The following is a 10,776-nucleotide window of genomic DNA, read 5'->3' as shown; positions in this document are numbered from 1 at the left end:
GCTGGTGGGGCTGCTGGAGGTGAGCTGGGCTAGCGGGTGGGAGCAGCCTGCTGTGTCGGCAGAGGCTGGCTGCAATGAAACCTGTGCAGCAGCAGGTTCCCTGCCGCGGAGCATCATTGGCAAAATACCTTCTAATTGCCAGGCTTGCAGGGGTAGGCGCCGTCATGAGATATGTTTCAGCTCTCAGTGGAGGCACTGACACGCGTTGCAGGCATCTAATGGCACTTGTGTTAGCGACGTAGCCCTTCATGCATGTAATACATTTGCTATTATCACCATAGCCCGAATGCTAATAACCCCTGGGACCAGGTGATGGGTGAACCATGGGCTCAGGACTTAACAGTGAACTTAAGCAACAGAAGGTGGAAGGGAAAATGTGGGAGAGGCTGCCCACGATGGGGCTCCACTTCTCACTTCAAGAGGGAGAATTTGTGGGGAGGTGTCACGGGGACAGTGGTGGGGTATCACCTCACTGACAGCCCTGCGTGTCCTTTCAGACGAGCGCCGTGCTGTGTGCGGGTGGCTGTGCCCTGCTGGCTCTCAGCTCGCTGCTGGCCATCGTCGCCGTCCTGCTGCCCGGTGGAGCCTGTGAGAGGCGAGTCTGCACCCTGGCTGGCTACATGCAGACAGCAGCAGGCAAGTGACGGGGACTTTGCTCTTTGGGGTGGAAAGATGGGGTTTCCTCGGTGTGCTGCGCAGCCATTCACAGCGTCCTGGATCTCAGCAGCAAAAGGTGCTTGTAAACCCTAACCAATGCTGGGAGAAAAGAGAGCGGCCCTTTGCTTTAGCAGTTGCCTCCTGGATCCGTGCTTTTAAAGTCTATTGAAAATCACCTCCGCCCAAATATGCAGGTCTGTGGCAGAGAGCCTGGGCTGCAGGTCCGGCTCACTACCCCCTGCTCACGGTGTTGTGTAGGGCAGGGGGCCGTGGCGAGCAGTGGAGACCAGACTGTCTGCTGGCAGGGTGCTGCTGCACCTCCTGGGGTCTAGTAGTTGCCTTTTGTGAAGTTCGCAGTCCCATTTGGGCCATCTTTGCAATTAAACCTTTGGAGGGCATTTCATTCTCTGAGCCTTACACCCAAGACAGGCTGTTGCCCACCCTGTCCCACATCTCCCCCTTGGCCTTCCTGGGCAGCCCGCTTGATGCTCCATTCTCTTATATTTCCATTGCAATTGGTTATACTTCTGCCTTTGAGAAGTGCTAATGCAGAGGGGAGGAGGCAGGCAGTTGGGGAAGGTCCATCCCCAACCTGTGCTCCTTGTGGAGGAACAAAGCCCACCTGAGACTGGTCTCCACTGCAGGGAGCCACATCTCCAGGAGCTGAAGTGTTGGACTAAACAACCCCAACTGGACACGAGCCACGACAGGAGATTAAACCGCCCGTTCATGTTTGTGCCTGAGAATAAACTCCTTTCCTTGGAGAAATCCTTAGGGCCAGCCAGGCTTCGTTATCTGCCTGGCAGCATTCAAGCGGCTTTTGGGGGAAATCCTGTTATGCGCTCTCCTCACCAGGGCTCATCCCACAGGAGCCGATTTGGGAACAGATGGAGGGGCCTAGCCTGTTAGCCACAGCTGCTCCAGCTCAGCCAGGCTGTGGGTCCATAGAGGCGGCTGCTCATGCCGGTGTCCCATCACTAGTGACTGATGCATCCCTTGGAAGCCACAATTCGGTGATTCCCCTCACCCATGGTGACTGTGGTCAACGCATCCCCTGGGTGCAGGACGTGGGCTGGAGGAGCCCCATGCCAGCAGGTCTCAGCCCCAGTCCAGGGATAGCGTGGGTCACAGCGAGGTGGCTCAGGGTGCCCTTGCAGGTGGTCTCCCATGCAGGGGATAAATGGGATGGAAGGGGTTAACCTTGCAATTACCTTTGCCCAGGGAGGAGGGTGGCACATCCCTGCTGGTCTGGCTCTGCAAGGAGAGACAAGCAGGTACAAAGCAAGGGATTAGGAAGAGTCCCTGGAAAGGAAACCCACTGTGGCAGATAAATACAAATGAGGCGCTCTGAGGGGTTTTGGTAATATTGAACAGGCTGTAAATAAACTGTAGGCTCTAAGCGTTATTGACAAATGAAAATTTACTGGGTACGTTCGAGCAAGCTAATGGGTTGCTTTAAACCCTGGCGGTGCCTTGCTAAGCATTTTGTATTGCGCTTTTTAATTTTGGTTCACTGTGGATTAATTCCTATTCAGAGCCAGGCAGCCCTGAGTCAACAGAATTAAATGGTTTAATGTATTTGGATTTAGAAGTGCTGCCCACCCCCCCCAATTTCTCTCCCTGTTCCTCCTGCCCCAGGAGTAAGCTCTTCATTAGAAATCAGCTGCAGCCAGGTGACAGCAAGAGAAACTCCTCCCCCAAAATCACATTATCTCATAGAGAAAAGCAGGGATTTTAGGGTAGATGAATTTATATGGGAGAGAAAGAAAGCAGAGCAAGCCCATGAGGTTTTGTAGAGCAGCTTTCTGATGGGGGGCAGGCAGCTCTGCTGGGGAACCCCCTATAAAACCACCATGAGATGAGGGCAGAGCAGCGGGAGGGAGGAGGTGGCCACATTTCTCCCAAACTCCAGGTTTCCCTGACGCACAGCAGGTCCCACAGGCACCTTCCCTCTACCTGCCCTGATATTCCCCCCCCCCCCCAAATCCAAATTTTGCTCTCATTTTCCAATCCCACAAAAACAACTCAATATATTTTGCAGAGCACCAAAGACACAAGTAAATAAGCTTAATACTATAAAACATTCAATCAGGCAATCTAATTTCCTAGTAAAGAGCCAGGTGCATTCAGCCAGGAGCATGAAACATGCCATAAAGTGCATGAGCAGAGGCACCAGCAGAGCCAGAATCAGTCCCCACAGGCTCTGCACTGTATCAGACAGATGCCCCAAGCCACACTATCATAAATCCAGGTGCAGAGGCCAAGCTGAACCAAAAAAAGACCCAATCCTGAGAGCAGCCACACAGCAAAGGGCAGTCAGGCTCAAGCTGTCTTTAACACTTTCCTGCTATTTTTTTTAAAGATCCAAGTTGTGCCTTTTCTACCCCCAGAAGGAAGACAGAAACCTCATGCAGATAGAGCAGAGCATTAATTGCAGACACAGACATACCATCAGGGTTCAGAGCTGGGCTAATTGCCACCATGCGTTGAACACATGAGTCCTGATGCCTGGCATCCACCCCTTAGAAAAAAACCCAATATATCCACAGAAATGACAAGAGGATGATCCCTAATAAAAGAGTAAATGAGCAGCAGGAAGAGGGGGAAGGATAAAAGACATAACATTCGCTCAGCTCTCACACCCTACAAACAAAGTCAAAGCTGCCCCTCAGAGGTTAGAGATGAGGCTCACTTCCTAAACATGGTGCCAGCTTATTAAAATTAAATTTCTGCTATACCCCCTCCCAAACCTGCAGAGCAGCACCTCCAGAAAGGGTGAGGTAGCCAAGCTGGCCCCATTTATGTGTGGGTCAGCAGGGCAGCCCCAACCCCCAGCTGCAGCCCATCACTGCTGATAGAGAGGGGCCCATGGGCTAACTCCAGGGACAGGGAGTGCAAATGGGTGTATAGCTGAAGTCCTGCCAGTCATTTTTCAGCAAAAGCCTCTTTGCTGGCATTTTAAAAATAGGAGTTAATTCCAGGGAGAAATGTCTCCTGCTGTGTGGGGCTGTAAGGGAAGGGTAGGGGATGTTCTCTGGGGCTGGCTGTGCCTATACAACCTCTCTGGTGGCTTCGAGGTGCTGTGCCAGAGGCTTGCAGTTTATAGCTGGACATTATAGTTTATCTCTGCAAAGCTCGTGGACCAGTTTTTGAGCGACTGCCAGTGGCGAAGCTGCTGGAAGGAGCATGGGACCATCACAGTGTCTCGGGCACCGGCTTCACCCACGGGCACCTGTCAGTGATGCCCCGGGGAGCCCCGAGGCCCCACTCTGAGCTGTCACAGCTCACGCAGTCCCCAGCAGTGTCACTGCATTAGAGGAGTGTCCTGAAGGCTGGGGGCTGCCAAGAGCCAAAGCAGCCTCTGCCAGGTTTCCAGCGTGGACCGTGTCTGCTCCCCGGCCCAGGAGCATCTGCGCTCCCATGGGAATAGCCTTTCCAGGGGAGGAAGGCTCCCTACCAGTGGAAACTGAGATTGCAACTGAGGCTGAGTAAACCCCATCAAACAGCAAATCCAGGCAGCTTTCTGCTTTTGGGGCTTGTGGGACTGAGGGAAGGATTATGGGTCTGCTGTTGGATTAAGCTGCTGGCAACCAGGCTCTGGCACCAAAGCGGATTGCATCTGCTGCTTAGGAAAAGCAACAAGTTTTCACAGGCGGGCAGCAGGGACTAGCAGCCTCCCTCCACAGCTCCTTTTGCTACCCTAAAAGCCTCAGTAAAAACCAGGATTGTGTTGCTTTTTGGAAGCTTTTCACTATGTGTTTTTCAGGCAAAGGGCTCTTGCTTTGCTGGTGAGTGGTAGCCTATCCATCAGTGGATACTGATGGATATTAACAGGTTAGTAACTGGATGCACCCCCAGCCGCCCCACGGCTGCTGATGCTTTCTCTGGTTTCTGAGACATACCTGTGAAGCAGCCTGACAGGAGGAGGCTGCAGAGCTTTGCACCTCTTCGAGGGCACAGGCACTGTTGAGCAATAGGGAAGCCTTTGGGGAAAGGTTTGCTTTCACCCCACGCTGCTCTCTGTCTAATCCTACCACCATCAACTCACTGCTGAAGACAAACCCAGTGCTGAGGGCAAATGATCCTGACCTGCCTGTGCCTTTCTAAGGCTCTTTTGGTTTCAAAGAGCAATTTCCCAGCATCGCTGTGACAGAATCAGAACAGTTATAAGACTCCAGTAAGACAGGCAGAAACCCCCAGTTCCGCAATTCCCTTACTTAGCTGCATTTTAATCCCAAATTTCATGGTAGTCCCAAGAGCTTCTTCCTGCAAAATTTGATTGCATTCTGCAGCCAAGATCCCTCTTGCTGGCAGAAGCATGGTGACATTACAGAGATGGCTTCAGCTTTTGATTAGTTAAGCGGCAAAGCAAAGTGTAGGAGACCTTGTGCTTTTTGAAGTAGCCTGTGATTACTTAAGACATTGATCATCAGGTGAGAACACATGAAGAGGGAGAATTGTTCATTTTCAGATCAGTGTGAATCTTTTAAATGCATCAAGTCCGAAGGACTGAAAATCAACCCAGATTAAAATGGGCTGTGCAATTCCCAAGGGAATGCTGCAGGATGGCTGGGAGGTTTGCCCCAGCCTTGGGATGAAGGCACGTGCTGGGGGGCAGCACAGAGAGGGCAGGTTCCTGGACAGGAGGCTGGCCCAGTGCCTGTGTCACAGTATTATTTAGGAAGGCAGCATGTGGTCACTGCCCGCATTGTGCCTCCCTTCCCGTCCTGCATCTCAGCCCACCTTTGGGATTGATGGTGCCCTGTTTTTCCAGCTTGTGCAGGCTCTGAATGGCAAACAGCACTGTCATCCACGTCCGTATTGATTCCTCAGACTAATATTGATTAGCCTGGTGACATATAGGTAATGTGTAATTAGTAACTTAGATAAAAATAGCACCAAGAGGGTGTACAACCAAGCTGCCTCGGTACTCCGACCTTTGCTAGCATCTCCTTGGTGGCAGCAAATAGAGGGGTTGTGGCTGCCTGGTAATTGCTGGCCTGCTATTAAAAACACTGTGAAAGTCTGCCCTTCCCTGCTGCCATCACTACCATGCAAGGTGGTTTTGGAGTGCTGCCTGACGGGGTCTCTGATAACTGGGCAGCCCTGGAACTGTTGCCATGACTCAGGAAAGTGCAGCTCTGCTTGCCTCCCTGTGTTTTGCTCTGTAGCTCAAGTGCTGCATTTTTAGGGCCAAAAGATGCTTTGAGGTGACAGAGCTTCACTTACATCAGTGCACGTGGCCAGTCTGCACCCGCAGCAGTTGCCTGCAAGGTCTCAGATCCCTCCCGTCCTGCCCCTCACCAAGAAATCATGATTGAAATAATGGCCTGGGGAAGGCACTCTGCCAAATATCACCTTCCAATGCACTAAAGGACTTGTGGCACCAGCAGCTGTTGGGGATGCTGGAGAGCAATGTCCGAGGATGTTGCAGGAGCCACTGGACAGTGGGGACATGCCCACTGCTCCAGGGTTGCACGCAGTGTCACAGCATGGCCCCTGCAGCACCTCTTTGAGGACACATAAATAGAGCAGACATCTGCTCAAGGCAGGGGACAGTTTGGGGTTGGGTGGCCAACACTGCAACCAATATTAAAAACATTCAGGAATGGCTGAGGAGACGAGGGTCTGAGCCTATTCCAGACCTTTCCCACAGTGCAGCCTTTCCCACCCCTTCCTACGCAGTCCGGGCCGGAGGCTGACCTGCAGCCGGTTTCCTGATGGGCATTTTTGTGGGCACAGTGCCTGGGAGCCCCAAACTGTTGACGCCAAGGGTTGTTTGTCAGAAGACAGCCCTGGGATTTGGAAGAGGACCTTGGCAGCGGAGGCAGCGGGGGAGCAGTGCCCTGTTGTCCAGGCATTGAATTGATTTAAAATCACGCAAAGATTCCCCCATCCCTGTTTTAGAAATAGCATCTTGGCTCTTATCACAGAGCCCATGTGGTCCCTCTTCTTGTGGGGCTTGAAAAATGTGTTCAGGCCTGATGCAGTGACACTGCTGGCTCTGTTTGATCACCAGAGCAGTATTAACAAATTGTTGCCATAAAGCTGTTTCCAGTCATTTACAAAAGGTCCTCCAAAACTGCAAGATTTGGCTAAGCAAGAGGAGAAGCGCCAAAAATAAAGCAAAGTCTAGCCTTGATGCAAGGCGTTTGGGCATGAAAGTAAAAAACAGCAGCATAAAACCTGAACCCGGCGATGGATCCAGCTCCTGAGTCACAAGGGCAGCTCTTCTGTTTTCTCCTTGTCTTTCTCCGGAAAGAGCAATCCTCCCATCACAGCTGGCAGTAATTGCATGATCCTTGTCACTGCTCAGGTCCTCATTGCCATCTTCACCCTCTCCCCTCCACATTTCACATCTCGTCCTTGCAATAGGGAGAGCGACCAATGACATCTGAAGCCCTGGTTCCTTCCCTGGTGCAAGGCTTTTTCCCCCTGCTTTCTTTAATTACATTAGCAAAGTCGAAAAACTGCCTTTGGCACATTATTACTCAGTCAGTGAACTCTCACTAATTCCTGACACAACTAATAAATATCTGATAGTAGGAGCCCACTGCCGGGGCGCTGGAGAGGGGGCTCTGTCGCAGACCAGCCCGAGAGGTGCTTCACTCCGGAGCCAATATTGCTTATGCCTGACTTACGTGTGCTCTCATTTTTTTCACTCGCACTGATGCAAATCCTCTTTTGCTGCATTTTTTGCCAATTTGCTCCAGAATTCAGCTCAGTATAAGCTGTCAACATCCTGGGCCTTGGGCCAGTGTGTCCTGCAGAGGGACTTCTCCGAACCCTGCAGAGATGCTGGGCACCCGCGCCAAAGCCCAGATGATGTTATTCTACCAATCTCTGCCTGTTTAAGAATCTGATGAACTCCCATGTTAAAAACAACAATTGACTTTTTTTCTGTCTACCTTCCAACTGGGAGGTGTCACCTGGGAGGATGTTGCAGGGAAGCAAAATGAACTTGCCAGATCTGCAGATCGACAAGCATGAAAGTGGAACCACAAACATAGACTCAACTTCAGCCTTTCACTGGAGGAAATTTTCACTTCTGCTGAAACAGTAATTTCTCCATGCTCACTTCGGTGCATGCATTCGAGTGACAGATCATCTTGGTTCGACAGCCATTTTGAGATTTTACTTCCAAAACCTAAAACCTTCAGCGGAGAGCCAGACCATTAAACTTAGCAGTAAAAGGGAGAGGGGCTGGCAGCTTTCCTAACGGCCAGGCTCCCTGCCACAGATTAGGCGCAGATTAGCCTTCCCCAGGGTTTAAGCTCATTTCATACAAGGTGCAGAGCTGCTGAAGGAGAAGGGGCCAGACCCTGGCTGCGCTGTACAGCAGCTGAGCCCCGCTTCACCCTCGGTGAGAGAATTTAGGGATTCATTTCCATCTGACGTTTGGAGAGTTGTCTGTCTTCTGCTTAGTTCTCAAACTGTGCTTTGATTTTCTCCAGATACGGTTTTGCCATTTGGCACGCGCCTGCTGACTTGGTGCCTTTTCCCTCCCGTCAGGCCAGGGACACGGCAGTAGCAGTGTGCCTGGGCTAATGCCGGGAGTAGTGAGTGTATTTCTCAGTAGCCTCATTTAGCGAATAAACCAGCCATGTCCTTTCATTGGTTTCTTGGAGAGGGGAAATACATTTCCAGTGGCATCAGTGACAGAAGCAATATCCTTTCATTGCTATCATTGGAAAAGAGCAGTTTTATACTGCAAGAAAGAACTAGTTCACTTGTACAAAACATATTTTCTGTTCCCTTAAACCTGGGGAAATCCTTGTCCGATTAATATGTGGCCAAATTGCTTCTCTTTCAACAGTTCTCCTAGGGATTTGAGTTTAGACCAGTTATTGCACTTGGATGCAGTAACAGTCCATAAAAAGTATATTTTGTAAATAATAACAGTGCTTTGTAATAAATGGGAACAACAAATAACAAGTGCCACTGAGGCTCCAAAGCTACTGCCCCTGAGGAAATACAAGCCAGCCCCAAGGACCCAGCACTGTGCCAGAGCCATGTGTTTCGGATGGGAAAACCCATACTTCAGTTTTAGAGGGAATTTGCTTCCCTTTGCCTGTGACTCTCTGTTCAGTTTACAGGCAGTTGTTCCTCCTTCTACAACGCAGGACATTTACTCTCATTCTAACATTTTCAAGGTACCAGTGTGGAGCTCAGGGGTGTCACTGGAGGGCTCTTCAAGCCATACCTTTCCAAGCAGGCTCCCTCACATGAGATTTTGGGGAGGGAGGGCTTTGATTATGGTTCACCTTTCATGGAGCTTAACCATGCTTGTTGGTTGTTGCAGGAGAGAACCACTGTATGAGAGGGTCCTTCTTCCCTTGCAAGTTCAGGTTGCCTGTACCACAGCCAGGACATCATAAACCTGATCCTGCAAAGCTTCAGAGCATTTATCATTTAATAGCTGTCATTAGTGGCTGCCCAGCCTGCTTGTTGCATGCCCACAGTGCTGGGAAGAAGCTTGTCTCCTTATCTCCTTGCTATGTGATTATGTGCTTCGGCTGATGTTGCTCATCATAAACAGTTTTACTTTTCCCTTTTTTCCCCCTGGCTGGGCTCATGTTTGTATCTGCTGTTGCTGGGAAGATGAAGACAGACCCTTGCAAACCCCCTCCAGGGCCACCTGAATATCCTCCCTTGCTGTGGGGAATGGAGCTCCTAGCTGAATTTCATGCATCCTGAAGCAATTGTGTAGAGGTCACATCATCTCTATTAACTAATCCATCTGGACTGAGTGTATAGTGTAACGCAGAGAAAAAAAAAACCCTCCCCATCCTCTCTGATGCTAATAGGGAGCTCAGGACTGTCAGGGGCAGTTTGCAGTTCAGTCTGCTCAAGAGAAGGATGCATGCATTTCAGGGAGCTTTGGTGAACCTCAGCATCCAGCCCTCTCTGTCTGTCAGTGTTGGAAGTTTTTGGCCTCTTATGATGTGCTAAACCAATATTAGCAGCATGGAAGACAGTCTCCGGCGTTGGTGTCAGACATAAATGTTTGCTGGGCTGTTTGGATCCCGGCTGTAATTTAACAGGCATCTTAATATGGGGACAAGGACCTGTCAGGACACAGAGCAGGGCAGTTTATAGCAATGAGAGCAACATGTACACCCATCTGCCAGCAGCAACCTGCTGCCCCAAAACCTGAAGGTTGATATCAGTTTAGGGTGAAGCAGTGAGCCCCCAAATGCCTCAAAATCTGTTTTCCTGTGATTAGATGAAGCTCACGCTATCTGTAGATCCACCTGGGAAGTCATTACGAGGCCTTGCTGTTGCCGTACAGCAGAGATGTGTTGGCCTAGCCTTGGTGAGCAAGGTGATAAATCTGGGCTGCAGCTGCTTACTGTCCTTTGAGTGGCAAATTGCCCAGGCAGTTAAAAACGGCTGTGTTCATGCATTAGCTGGTCCTGCTTTAAGAGAAGGCATGCGCAGAGATAGGATTTCCCTGAGAAAGGAGCTCTGAAGGTCTGACAAAATGGGTCTTTCCAACACCCAACCAGCAGGGTCCCGGCTGCCTGGGTCAGACCCTTTGGTGGAATGCGGGGCATTTCAGTCCTGCTTTGCTTGCTCTAGATGAGCATTTGGCTTCAGTAGCCTGAATAACTGGCAGGCGGTGCTGGGTGAGCTGGGGAGCCAGCCCTGAGAGTGGACCTGTGAGCGGTGGCTCTGGGCCAGATCCCGCTTCCTTTTTGCACAGTCTGATAATGCAGGTAGTCTGGCGGAGGTCTCCATCCTTGTGTGGGCACATAGCACAGCTCCCAAGTGAGTGCTGGTTCGGAAATGTTTTGCTCTGCCTTCCCGTCTGACTCTATGCTGAGTCGAATTTCTTTGCTGGTAAGGAACAGATCTGCTAGGAGGAGAAATTTACCCTGCACTGACTGTAAACACAGATGGAAACATGGTGAAGCCCTTTTCAAAATCAAGGGAATAAATCTGTTTAAAAGACTGAACATCTGGGGCAGTGAAAGAGCAGGTGGAGAACTAACCCAGGAAAGGACAGTGGTGCTAAGGGGTGGCTGTCTGGAGAGAGGGCACAAACTGTAGGAGAGTGGAAGTGTCTAAAGTGGGGAAATTACCCCAGAGAGCAAGAGAAGGTTCCAGAAAGGTTAC

The 10,776-nt window shown here is 50.6% G+C and overlaps 1 protein-coding gene across 1 annotated transcript in view; it reads left to right on the top strand.

Moving 5' to 3' along the window:
* Window positions 1-549: 549 nt before the first annotated feature.
* The window catches only part of ASPA (aspartoacylase), a 72,727-nt gene continuing 62,500 nt past the window's right edge, over window positions 550-10,776 (top strand). Inside the window, exon 1 of the mRNA XM_030027444.2 lies at window positions 550-636. The gene's annotated coding sequence lies outside the window, so the exon portion shown is untranslated. The remainder of the gene's footprint in view (window positions 637-10,776) is intronic.

This window comes from Aquila chrysaetos, chromosome 10, assembly GCF_900496995.4.
Source record: "Aquila chrysaetos chrysaetos chromosome 10, bAquChr1.4, whole genome shotgun sequence".
NCBI classification, from domain to species: domain Eukaryota; kingdom Metazoa; phylum Chordata; class Aves; order Accipitriformes; family Accipitridae; genus Aquila; species Aquila chrysaetos.
Note: the sequence above shows the minus strand (reverse complement) of the source record. Positions and strands in the feature narration are given on the sequence as shown.